The 13,706-nt window shown below is 47.6% G+C and overlaps 1 long non-coding RNA gene across 1 annotated transcript; it reads right to left on the bottom strand.

The window, feature by feature from the left end:
- Positions 1-503: 503 nt before the first annotated feature.
- On the bottom strand, positions 504-11,933 carry LOC112932955 (uncharacterized). Its single transcript, XR_003237589.2, has 4 exons — positions 11,583-11,933; positions 8,860-8,957; positions 6,370-6,480; positions 504-633 (listed from the first exon to the last, which is right to left on the bottom strand). It is a non-coding gene; the product is annotated as an uncharacterized lncRNA (long non-coding RNA).
- Positions 11,934-13,706: the final 1,773 nt, after the last annotated feature.

Here is a 13,706-nt window from a genome sequence, read left to right as displayed (position 1 = left end):
GCAGGGCGGGGTCTTCACGCTAAGGATCGGACTGTACACGTACATTGGCACCTTTAAGTCGATGCGGTACAGTGCAGTTTAGAAAGTAGGCTGTGTCTCCCAGAGACAAACAGGAGAGCGAGTTCACGTCTTCCCTACAACCAAGCTTACGAGCCCGTGTTGTGGTTTTATTCCTTTGTGCCAGTTTCCCCCAAGCAAATGTGTGGGTTACGGCCACGTTACCATGAGCCTGGTGGGCCTTCTTCACCCCGAGGTCACTTGGTGGTCAGGAAACCGAGTCCCAGATAAGACTTATCTTGGCAATCCGCGGTGGGCCTTCGGGGGCTGGGGGAGAGGGGGGCCCTGAGTCCAGCTGCAGGGCCGTTATCTAAGGCAGAGACCGGAGCACAGCCGGCGAGGAAAGAGCAGTCCAGCCTCCTCTCGAAGAGCAGAGCCAGCTCCCCGGCATTCAGGGGTAGGACGGCCCTCCCTCGACTCCAGGCTCCTCGTTTGCGCTGGCTGTTGTGGTTGTGGTTGTGGTTGTGGTTTTTTGTCTTCTTCCTTCCTTCCTTCTCTCCTGTCCTCTCCTCTTCTCTCCTCTCCTCCCCTTCCTTCCTCCTTCTTCAGTAAGACTGCCAGCCACCTGGTATCTCTCTGGAACGTGAAAATAAGGCAAGAGAAGAGAAGAGGCACAAGTCAGACAAGGAGAGCAGTAGTAAGAGCTGCTAGCAATGAAACTTCCCATTTCCATCTTGGGGAGAGACTCCCTTCCTCTTCCCACCATCACTGAGCAGCCGAGTCCCGCCCCGCGCTGGCTCTGCCGGCAGCTCTGCAGGTGCCCGCCCTGCCACGGTGACCCGGGTCCCCGCGGGGGTGCCCGTCCTGCCACGGCGACTGGGCCCAGCTGTTTGGGTCCTGGTGCGGCCCAGGCCTCCTTGGTCCAGGTGCCTCTTGGTGCCCCTGCAAGTCTGCTCTCCTGCCTCTGAGCCCAGCTCCAGCCCTGCCCATCGGGTCACCAGGGCATCCCCCCATCCACTCATCCACGGCCTGTGTTCCCTTTAACCTCCAGCTCTGTCAGGAAGCATCTCCCGACTCTCCAAGGTCCACGCCAGTGGCAACCAGGCTCCAAATCTGTGGGCACTTAAGAAGATGGGCCCTACCATCCTCTCTAGCTTCTGCGTGCTTTGAAAGGAGGATCCCACGTCCTGCCCAAGGGCGTCCCTCTGCAAGTCCTGGTACAACATTGTGTGACCCCAGAAAGGGAACCAGCAGCCCCAGGCATCCCTCTTACTCTGAGCTCCCCCAATACAGACTGTCCAGTCTATGAACCCACTTCCCTTTCCTTCCCCTTCCTTCCTTGGGATTCTTGTTGCTTCTACCCAGGCTTTGCTGCCTGCCACGGAGCTGAATGACGGCCCATGGTCCCTGCAGCAACATCTGTGTGTCACAGCAGCCACTCAGGCCTCCAGGAAAAGACAGGACTGGGGACCCTTCCAGAGCACCTATTGTCGGGTAACCTACTCTGTTCCCCAATGGGACCCAGCTACGAACACACTCGCCATCTCCCTGTAGGGCTGGGACTTTGGTGAAGGCTGGGATTACTTGCTCTCTCTTTTCTTCTCGAGGTGGGAGAGTCAATTATGCATCAGAGTCTATTAATCTTATAAACAGTTATGGAGCTGAAGAGGCTGAATCGAACAGCTGAGGTTTGAAAGAAGTTGGAGTGCCCGAGCCATTATTATAATGAAGTTCCGTGATGTATAATCATGTCTCTGGGTGACCAGGCACAATTCTTTAAGTTTGAGAAATTGTAAATGAAGTGCAGGGTTTTTTTTTTTTTTTTTTTTTTTTAACGTATACAATGCAGCCTCCCAAAAGGTTGTGCTCGTGACCAACAGCCCTGGGCCCTCCATCTGGGGAAGGCACCTAGGGCCAGCCTGAGCGGCCCATCTCCGGGGCCTCTGTCCTCATGCTGGCTGACCCCACAGGCTGGCGAGCCACCTCTTGCTCCTCCCAGGGACCGGGAGAGAGGTCGCCAGGATGAGGAAGAGGAGTATGCTGCGGTCCTTTTCTCTTAAGACCTGTGTGGTTGTCTGTCTCTTAAATTTGGTTCAGTGGCATAAGAAAAAGGGAATTTATCTTTCTCCACAGATGCAATGAACAGATGCTGGGACCAGAGATCTTGCATCGTCAATAAAAGATAAGTCATACAATCTATAAAACTGCTGAAAGAAATCAGAATTTCAGCAAATTCTGGTTCTTTTTTTTCAGGCTGCTCCTTTTGATCAACTATGGGGAGAGGGGGGAAAAGCCAGTCGTGCATAAATTCCATCTGTGATTATAGCACGGTACGAACGTGGCTGGAAGAGGAATGGGGGATAGAGTGATCGTCGAGCTGCGATACTGACGAGGTAGAATGGGAATGATGCCCGTGATAAAGACAAAGCTGTCATAATCAATTAGCATTTAACTTTTTGTAAAGATCTTGGAGGCGATGGGTTCTTTAGATTTTAATGTGCGTCTTCAAAGTAATTTTGTAAGCTATTTAAATGATGCTCCCTTTTTACAACTCTACATAATTTGATTATACAAACCATCCTCCAATCCTTGGATATGCAAATGCAGCATCAAAATGATTTTTTTTCCATATTTTGACAGAATTTGATGTTGTTGCAGTGATAAGATGTGACACAGATTGCAGCAGGGCTTCAGGAACCTGCTCATTGGGTACACTGAGGCCGTTCAGATTTCAAATGACTGTTTTTTCAGAATCACCCTTAGAAATAAATAAAAATTTGGAAACCAAAGACAGGGCAGTTACTGGGGTTTGGATCTAATGGATCTAATCCCAGGGCCACCAGGATGCTGAATCTGTGAATTATACTCTCAGATCCTCAGTCTTCCCACCTGGAAAATGATGCTAATAAGACATAGGTCACAGAAATGTTATAAGGGTCAGCGGTCAGAGTGAAAACACCTGCCAGAACATGGAGAGGACCTCATATGGTGGCCATTGTGGCTCTACTACTACTATAACTATGACTATGACTAACACCTGGGCTATTCCTTTGGCAAAGTTATTCTTCAAGCAGGTATCAAGTGTTGTAGCGATGCTGAGATTATGCCAATAGCTGAGCTTCGTAGTCATCTTAGAGAAGGTAATTGGGATGCTTCTTTGAGGAGTCATCACCAGAGAGTACCAGCCTAGAATGATGGACTGTACATTCACTCAGCATTTCCTCAACTCCTTCTGTGGATGAGATACTGTTCAGAGTGCTGAGGATTGAGGATATAGATTTGGAGGACCCCTAGGATTGACCCCTAGGAACTCATAGTCTAATAATCTCCCAGAGGTTGAAAAACTCCAAGAGGTCAAAGGGTAAGGGGAGACAGACAATTGCATAGCCATGGAATGAGCAGCAAGAGGGGCTGTGTGTGCAAATTTATCAGGTTCAGTAATCAGCAGAGAGAGAGAGAGAGAGAGAGGACTGTGCAGGACAGTTCCAGGAGGCTTCGTGGTGGACCTGAGGTTTGGGTTGAGGCATGAAAGAGAAGTAAGGGCAGTCTGGGTGGCTCAGCGGTGTAGCACTGCCTTCAGCCCAGGGCGTAAGCCTGGGGACATGGGATCGAGTCCCCCATCGGGCTCCCTGCATGGAGTCTGCTTCTCCCTCTGCCTGTGTCTCTGCCTCTCTCTGTGTGTCTCTAATAAATAAATAAAATCTTTAAAAAAAAATGAGAGAAGTAGGTTTGCTAGACAGTGAGGTGTCAAGAAGCCCATTCCTGTTATAGCAGTGGTTATGGACTGGGTGTGATTTTGCTCCCCAGGGGACATTGGCAAGATCTTGAGACAGTTTTGATTGTCATGACTCGGGGGGTGTTAGTGGCCTCTGGCAGGCAGAGGCCAGCCAGGGATGCTGCTATGGTATACAAGAGAGTCCCCCCAACAGAGAATCACCCAACCTCAATGTCAATAGTGCCCAGGCTGAGACTCACTGAGCTGAGGATGCCAGGAGGGCAGGAAATAACATGTCACATCTGGGAAATGCCAGCTGATTTGAGATGGCTTCGTGCCCTCACAGGAGAGGGAAAGGAGTCTGGAGGACATCAAACCTTGGAGAGCCTTGTTGGCCATCATGAGCTCTACTTCCCCTAAGTAGCCCTTATGTTAGAGGAAAACTAACCCCATTCACCACCTCAGGAAGCAGTAGCCTCAAAGAACCCAAGTTCCTATATTATTTTAAATGTTGCTTCTCTTCATAATTAAAATTAAAAAACAAAACAAAACAAAACAATAAGGTGTTTTTCTCTTACTGGCATGTATGTGTAAGCCAGGATAAGATGCTTGAATGAACAGGGCCCTGAAGAATTTCCAACAAGGGGATGATGGGAGCTGATGTGTGGGTTTGAGTTGTCTGTCACACAGGGCTGTGTAAGAGGGGGCTGTGTAAGAGCCGTGCTGGCAAAACCCACCTCCCCAGAGGTTCCTGATCTGGTGCCATTGAGATCCAAGGTCACATCTAATTTTGAACTGTCTGCCAGCAGCAGTGTGATCAGAGGAGAAGGCTCCAGTAGTAGAAGGAAGACCAGGGGCTTCTAAAGGCTCTGGCCTGGCCACTCATTAGCTGTGTGACCTGAAGAACATCACTTTGCCTCTCTGGTCTCAGGTGACAAGAGTTAGCTGGTCCAGAAGAGCCTGCGCGCTCCCAGCCTCACACTCCGCACCGTGCGGACCAGGGGAAGCTTTTCTGCGAAGTGCTCACACTGTGTGTTCTGGGAAGTCAGCTGTGTAGGTCTGGCTGGTCCCTGCACCCCAACACAGCATGGTTTTGGGCTTGGGGGAGGCCCAGTGGAAACTTAGCAGCAGTGAGTTTAATTTTCCACTTTAATAACTTCATTCCTGCGAGTCTGGAGAATTCTTTGGCCTCCAAGAGTGCCTTATTATATATACAAATCTCTCGATTCCCTATCAGCTGACCTGTTAGGCATTGGAGGACCCTTCCACACAGGTTAACAAGAATGAACTTGGGAGAAGGAGCGAGAGGCCCACGTGCGTTAGAAGAGCATAAATATTGCTAACGTTTTCTCAGACATAGTCACTCACCTGTTTATTTAGGTAAAGCTCTTTCTCTCTGGGTCACAAAGCATTTTACAAACCTAAAAGTGGATGGTTTCTATCTGCCCAGAGGGCTGTTGATGAACAGAAGGCATGTACAGTGAGAGGGGGGGATGGGACTGCATACCTTTGTGCTTGGTGGCTACAGAACTCTTGGTGACACATCTTACTGGACATCCAGCTATGGACCTGAGTAAGTCCTTGACCCCTCCCATCTGTGTCCTTGTCTGTAGACTAAGATGTTGAAGCAGATGACTCTGCAACCCCTTCGGCTCTAAACTTGTAGGATTATGAGAGGTAACTCTGGTTAGCAAGTGAACATCCAGGAGGCAGGTGACGGGAACCTAAGGGCTGCTCTGTGGACCTCTCTGGATCGGCAGCGTGGCTATGCTCAGTAACTCATTGATAAGGAAAAAGAATGGCTCCAGACTGAAAGTTGCCCCCTTTGAAGGGAAGAAACCAGAGAGCCACAGGTGGGAGCAGGGGGCGGGGTCCCAGGAGGAAGAGGAAGAGAGGACCAAGCAGGGGAAGGTGAGCCCTGCAGGTGTCTCTTGTACCTCAGGTAACACATCCCGGTGTGGTTTGGGGAAGACAGACTTAGAATTTGGGGAATACCTCTTTGATTCACAGGAACTTGTAAAATACATTCTTTCCATTTCATCCTCATTATACCAGAGTTATTCAAGTAACTCTGTGACATCATCCTATCATGGGGTGATTTTCAAAGTGTTTTGAGTGACCAGAGTATGCAGCTTTTGTGGAGTTTGTATATGGACCAGATCCTCTGGCAGCACCCCAGCCCCCTGGCCCCTTCTTCCTTCCTCCATGCCCTGGAGTTCACATCCTGACCATTGCGCCTGCCGTTTCCCATGTGGTCTGGCACTGAGGGGACTCCAGGACCCTTTCAGAGGATCTACAAGGTCAGAATTAACTTTGTAACAATGCTAAGATGCCACTGACCTTCATCCCTCTTTCTCTGAGAAGAATGCAGTGGGGTCTTCCAGTGGCTGCTCCAGGTGTGGTGGCATCATGGCCCCAATAACTAATGGCATGCCTGCTTGTGTTCTCATGTCTTACAGTGTCTTGGCTTATCTCTTTGTCTCTTATCTTTATGTGTCTTTGGATTTCTCTATAATTTTTGAGTGTGAAGAGGTCCTTAAACAAAATGGTTTTAGAAGTGCTGCTCTGGACCAGGCACCCCTGGTTGGCTTCTTTGCTCCTGTTCTCTGGTTCAACCCTACCTACCCCTGTCCAGTGTCCAGGCCACCCCCACTCACCTGTCACAGACCCATCTGAGGTGACTTCTCCAATTCACAGCCGCCATGCCTGTACCATGGCTGATCATTCTCACACTGGATTGGAGACAGATACCTTCCAGTATCTACAACCTGAAAGGGGAGAGAGCCTGGGCATTATCAGAGCAGCACACGTCCATGATGGAGTTCTGCAAAATGGCAGCAGTCAATGACGGCATCTGCTCTGGGTTCTGTGTTGGTTCCAGACGTGGATCATTGGTTCTTGTGTTAATTCTCTGAGCCACCTCAGGAACTGTCAAATATCTGTTTATCACTTAGAGTTGTTTGAATAAACAGAAGCTGAACTAACAGGAAAAATTTAATATACCCCTCCTAGATTCCCCACTCCATCTGCTTATTTTGATCTACTAATTTACCTTTGGGCCCTGTCAGCTGGCAAATTGCTTATCTCCTGTCCGAAGCAGCCTTGGTCTTGCTCCCTGTGGGTCACTCCCCGGCCAGTGTCAGCACCATTCCAGGTCTGCCTGGCTTTGGCTGGTGGCTTCGTCTCTTTGTCTCTATGCCTGTCCCATAGCTCCTCAAGGGAGACTTCGTGCCTCAAGCTTTGGTGTTAAGATGAGACAAACAAAACCTGTAGTTGGATTGGTCCAGGCACTTTTTGGAGTATCTTATTGTTTGGGCACAGACCCCCAGAGAGAAACTAGGTGCCTCTCTCCCAGAGCAGCCAGATTGGCACAAAACCCTCTGGTAATAAACTGGCCATTATGTAGCATGAGAAAATTTAATTAAAAGAAAAACAACAAATATTCCCCATGAGGTAACAGGAAAGGTAACATGGTTCGTGTTGAACAATGAACATTCCCTCTCCCATTTATCATCAGCAGTGTGTTGATCAGCAGCCCGCCCCAAACATATGTCTGCCCCCCAAAAGATAGACCCACCTCCCAATCCCAGGAAGCTGTGAATGTGACCTTATTTGGGTAAAGGGTCTTTGCAGATCTAATTAAATTAAGGATCTTGAGATGAGATCATCCTGGCTTACCAGGGTGGGCCCTAAATCCAATGACAGGTCTCCTTACAAGAGACACTCAAAGGAGGGACAGGAAGAAGAGGGGAAGGTCACATGAGGACAGGGACAGAGGTTGTAGTGGTGCAGCCATAAGCCAAGGAGCACCTGCAGCCCCCAGAGCTGGAAGATGCCAAGAAAGGAAGCTGGGTTAGAGCCCCTGAAGGGGCACAGTCCTGCTGACACCATGACTTTGGACTTCTGCCCTCCAGAACCATGAGACATCAGATTTCTGTTGTGTTAAACCACTAAGTTGTGGTCCTTTGTTGTGGCAGCCCCAGGAGTCCACCACCCTAGATGGAAAGCCCATGATCTCAAGACTGCTGCTTGCTGGCTGCCCTTCTGGCAGGGTGGCTGTTCTGCTATCTCATCCAATGACCAGGGCCCCGTTCCCTACCCTTCCTACAGCTTATGACTGGGGAAGCCTCCTGTGTGCTGTGGATCAACTGTGTCCAGGTCCCCTGCCTTTGCCCAGGTTCTGGAGTAGCCAATGGTGTCCACAGGTCTCCCTGGTCACTAGGACTATTTCAGTGTTTCACTGGTACACAGATCATGACCCACGTGGGTTCCAGCAAAAAGCAAGAGTAATTTATTCTGAGATGAATGGACCCCAAGGGCCAGAAGCACAGTCAGGTCCTATGAAGAACCAAGAGCAGATACTGATAAGCGTTCAGAATGCAGGCGATCACTTGATAGCTCATCAAAGGTTTCTTTCTGTTCTTTTCATTTCTCTCTATACCAGCTTTCCTTGTCTCTGTGGGACAGCTCACGAAGGCCACCCTGCCTAACATCAATTCTAGCTTCCCAATTGGCCTCACCTCAGTTAGCAGAGCTGCGGGGAGTGGGCACCTCTCATTCCAGTTCCCAATTCTTGGGAGAGAGAAGCTAATTGAGAGAGACCCCCAGCTAAGGCCGAATGGGCAGATTCAGGAAGTCCAAGCGAAGTGGCTAAGGTGGCCCACTGGTGCAGTGTGGAGGGGTTCACAGAGAAGGGTCCCTGGTTTGTCCAAAGTAACGGAGTGCTGAGGGCCAAGTCTCTGGCCAGAAGTGCAGCCCTTGCAAGGGTCTCTTCATCTTCAACCTCCACACACATGGAAGGCTGAGCGTGTGCATGTGCTCTTCGTTTGCTCTCTCTCTCAGGGTGGCCCTTGCCCACCTTCTTTCAAGGGGCCCATACATAACATATACTTGTTGAGAATGCCAGCCCTGTGTGCTCCCAACACCCCCACACTAGGCTGATCCTCTTTTAGGAAGAGCCGCCACTGCACGTCGGCTAACATGTCACTTGCCTACTCCATCTCCCATCCTCTGTCTTTGTCCCAGCAGATGTAAAGAGGTACTGATGGGAAGAACACCAAATCCCCAAGCCCACTGTACCCTTCGTCACCCCGGGGGTGGGGATTTCACCTCAGGATGATTACTGACTACCCATGCTGGAGACTCACCTTCACACCCCTTCCACGTGCACACGAAGGAGGTGAGAACTCAGGCGATGCCTTAGCTGACCAGAGGTCACCAACGTGGACATTCTCTGATAAGGACCCTGCAGAAAAAAAGTGTTCTGTTTTTGTGTGTGGGTGTATGTGTGTAGCTAAACTGGCAGCACAAAGATTAATATCCAATTTCCGAAGAGGTGAGAGAAGGAAAAACAGTAAACGGGGAAATGGGAAATGCTGTGCCCCTGGCAGCCCAGGTGGGATTTCTGAGTTTCCACCCTCTGCCATTGCCTGCTTCATGGTCTGCTGCTCCCACATAATGGAATTTGAAAGTGCCTCCCAAGCAAAGGGCAGAGCACCCTGTTAGGTCTGAAAATGAATAATGATGAACCCTAGGCTCAGTCCTGGTTGGATAAGGATAAATAAAATTAAAATTCGGAAATTTGTTTTAAATGGGTTGTTAATTGCTGTTGAGCTTTAAATATTTGAGTTTATTAATTTCTCCCTCACCCCCTGAATTATATTTCAGCAACATTCCCCTGTTATTAGGCTATTAAGTCAGACATATCAAAAAGGAAGCATTTATTTATATCTTCAGAGACATGTACATCTAATTAAGACGTGTTACTGTGCATATTTTATATCAGGCAAATGCTGTCTGTGATCTCAGCCTCATCAGCTCTGAAGGGCCTTCATGAGTGTTTGGAAGATATGACTTGAGCAGGATAAGGAAGACATCCTGTAAGATTTCCTATGAAACTTCACCTTGAAAGAAGTGGCTGCTCCTAGACATTGGAAAGACCCTTCTCAAAGTTAAAGAATCCAACATGGTAACCTCCAGAAAACAAGAGATCTGAACATTGGCCGCACTGCCAGAATGTTTCTGTGTTAATAAAAGTAGTGAAACTGGCTAACATCTAGAGAGAAGCTCTTGAATGCCACAAATTCTTAATGAATGCTCAATACTTCACTTAAGGCTCGCAACAGCTCAAGGATGGAGAGAATATCTTTATCCCCATTTTACAGATGAGCAAAACAGAAGCTTAAGAAGATGAATTGATTTGCCTAAGAGGTGGAGGCAGGACTAAAAACTAAGGCTTGCCTGACTGGAGCTCAGGCTTTTTCCATTGGGTTTCTTTTCAGAGTCAAGAAGAGTTCATTCATTCTAGAACTTTCTCAGCCAAGTTGCTATCATCCCTACCCCCCTACAAGGGGAGGAAAATTGATTCTCGCAGAGCAAAAATCACATTATTTTTATGTTTAAAGCACAGATAAACATATAGTGAGTTAATTGATAAACAGTGTTTTTGTGATACTAAAACTTAGGAAGAAATGTCTGAAGAGGCATCTTAGGGAGACGTCAGTGAAGAAGGTTCAGAAATACTGTTTCATAGCGATTGCCGAAATGCTCCCTGCCAATTGCTCACCTGTCTTCTGTACAATGTTAGAATCACTGTCGGCCTTCCTGTTGCTACTGCAGTTTTATTTTTACAGGTAAACTGGATGTGAACGAGCACTGTGGACTCCCCATAATGGTAGGGCCCAAGCGCCAGTGCTGGATGGCGAATGCCCTTTCGGCTGTCCCAGTTTCTTATCTGATGAACTTCTATCAACAAACAATGGATTCCATTTCCAAAGGACATTCAAGTTCTCCATGTGAAGACATTCCAAATTGAGGGATGGTCATTTCACACTTTGGGGACTTTAGCCCAAAGATTCCTGAATCTTTCTTTCTTTTTTTTCTTTCTGTAATATTGTACAGGAAGCTGGTAGACAAGGTCTGGGTTTGGGTTATATCAGGAAAACTCAGGTTTGAATCATGGATTTTACCCCTTCCAGGTCAACGAGTAGTTGGATGAGATTATCAATCTCAAAGCAGCCCTGTTTTCTCACTGGTAAGCCTACATTCTGACTGTATGGTGAGCATTTTACCCATATTTTACCTGACACTCATACTGTCCACCATGGAGGCCACTAGTCACATGTGGCAATTTCAAATGAAATATATTAAAATGAAATAAAATTTAGTGTTTTGTCTTCACTCACCAGCCACATTTCAAGTACTCAATACCTGCATGTGGTTACCAGTCAGACAATATAGATGAGGAACATCTCTATCACCGCAGAAAATTCTACTGGACAGTGCTGCTCTAGAGATTCTAGAGACACTAATGCCAAGAAGGCAGGAACCTTGCCAGTGAAGGGTGGTTACTTTTCATTTAACAGATTTGTAGTGATGACCGCTTTGTGCAGGCTTCACTCTCAGCACAAGTCAAGATCTGTAATCAAACCAAAGTTCCTACACTTGAGGAGGCGATGATTACTATCCTTGTTACTGCAGGTTTTTATGATCTCCTGGTGAGTGGGCAGGAGGGTAGTGTTGAAAAATATTAGGAAGGAGTCAGAGCGCATGACTTTGAGTCTGAGCAGAGTGATATGAGTAAATTTACTCAGTCTCCCTGAAGCTGACTTTCCTCATCTCTAAAATGGGTATGGTAATAATTTCACAGGCTTGTTCTAAAGATTAAATAAAGGGATGGATGTAGAAGGTTTAACACAATGTCTGGCACGGTAGGTGCTCAATAAATTACTGCTTTCCTTGATAAGATAAAACAATCTGGTCTGGTTTGTTGTACTAGTTTATTCATATAATACGGTATTCCCTCTGCTGTATGGGGTTTATCGGTTTATTGTTAAGGATATAGTTCAGGATGGTCCTACAGGCTACCTACCAAAATAATGCTTCAGATGCCATTGGAATCCATTCTTCAATTCACATTTGACAATCAATTGGTCACATAATAATCTTAACAGCATTCTTGTTGGTCTTGGTTGCTGTAATTACAGAATGTAACCTTGAAGAGGTTAGAGAAAACATAATTGCATTCGTGAGCCATAAAGGTAAGGAAAGTGCATGGCGGGGAAGTGATGTGCCCAAGGTCCCAGCTCTGCAGAGGCAAACAGACTAGAAGGTGGGTTTCCAGTCATCAAATACAATGTGCTTAGCATTTTAGCAAATGGCCCTTGATCTGCCGCTCTGGCAGCTGCTCCATCTCCTCATAGAAAGTTACTGTCAACAGCTGCCCATCCCTCATAATAAGTCTCCTCCTCTTGGGACAACGAAGTGGGTGTTCACTCAAACTAACACAACATTTGGTAACAGTCGCCTCGACCCCGGAGCAGCCCCAGTGCTGGGGGCTGAGGGAGAATTTCCCTTCCCTCGTTTTTAGGAGGCCCTGCTTTGTGCATTTTGTTATTTCCCCATCACCTAAGGGGTCTCTCTCCAAAATGTCAAGCCTGGGAGGTGGGAGGGGAAGCACCCTCTCTTCTTTGATGTTTAGGTATTGAGTGCTAGGGATCACCTACAAAGAGAGGTGCCAGAGTTACTCCTTTTGTCGGGTCCCTGCATGAAAAAGAATCTTGGGCTTCCACCCATCTTAAGTGACACATTCACATTTTGATAGAATTAATGTTTAATAGCCATATATTTGATTTTTTCTGTTAGAAATGTTTTTTAAAGAATTAAAAAGTTTAGTGGCTGAGTAATAGGCACCAATACGGTTTTGCCATTGTATAAGACAAGTGTACAGTTACAGATGAATGGCGTAGAAGGGATCAGATTGCACTTGGGTTTTGAAAAGTTTTCTTTTTTTTTGAGAAGTATGGTTAGTCTTTATGATATAATTGACTGACTATGTGACAGAAAGCCTGGCCTTGCAATTTGATGCTGATTTAGATCATCATAAAGCGCTCCTATTTCCTTTGGAATCTTACGGCACTGGGCATGTACAAAAATGTCCCAACAGGAAGAGGAGGGAAGAGCAGGAAGTGTATGGATACTTAGATAAGTATGGAAACTGTCACAAAATAGCGTGCAGTCCTATCCCCTCCACACCCATGGAGCAAGTGAGCAATCACAAACTCGTTTGTACGTATGGTGTTGATTGCCTCGCTGCCTTCGCACCTTTTGCGGCTAGGGCATTTCTCTAGACAGGCTGGGAACCCTGGATGTTCTATAGGGCTATGCAAAAATGGGGACTGATTTCAGTTTGGGTAAAGGTAACATGACTAAACCTGAAAATTGCCTCTGTGTGTATCATGGCTCATTTGGGGATTAAAATAACAAAATAATAGAATTTCTTGCCCCTGGGTGAAGAACTTTAAGGCAGAGTTTGCTTGGAGGATCCCTGGGGGCAGGTGGAATGATCCAGTAGATGAGCATGCACGCATCCGCCTACTGCATGTGCAGGGGCCTGGCACCCTCCTGGACCTGGCCAGCCTGCGAGCAGGAGCGCTTCATTGACCTTTGACAGTGTGATCTGCTGCACGTCTTTCCTCTCTCCGTTCTTGGCTTGTTCTGTGGCTCAGCGCCGCTCATTTTGGCTCCAGAACTCAGCGCTCAGTTTTCTGATAGTTACTTTAATTTATGACAGGGTTTGGACACACTCGTTGGCCATGACCTTGGCCCTCAGCCCAGAATATTATTTTCAGCATTTATCCTCTAGCTCTCTCATTGCAACCACGGGCAGGAGACGCTCTATCCTATCACGGCCCCACGGCTCAGGCGCAAGAGGGCAAGGGCCAGGGCAAACCTACTGCAGTTTCCACCCCAGCTCCCAATCAGGTACGAGGTCCACATGGGAGTGGGGCAGAGTGATGGAGGGGGCCACCTTCCCTGCTGTGTGTCCTACTTTTACAATTATGTACCAAATACCTTTCTTCTGGCAGTACTGGAGGTCTCTACACTCATCCTGCAAAAAAACTTGGCATTCACTAAGGTTTTACATTTGGGGAGACAAAACATGCACACCTAGCACCTTGAGAAGATGCGGGATGCTACCTCCCGAGAAGTGCCA

Source organism: Vulpes vulpes, chromosome 1, assembly GCF_048418805.1.
Source record: "Vulpes vulpes isolate BD-2025 chromosome 1, VulVul3, whole genome shotgun sequence".
Taxonomy (NCBI): Eukaryota; Metazoa; Chordata; class Mammalia; order Carnivora; family Canidae; genus Vulpes; species Vulpes vulpes.
This window is presented reverse-complemented; position numbering and strand designations above follow the sequence as displayed.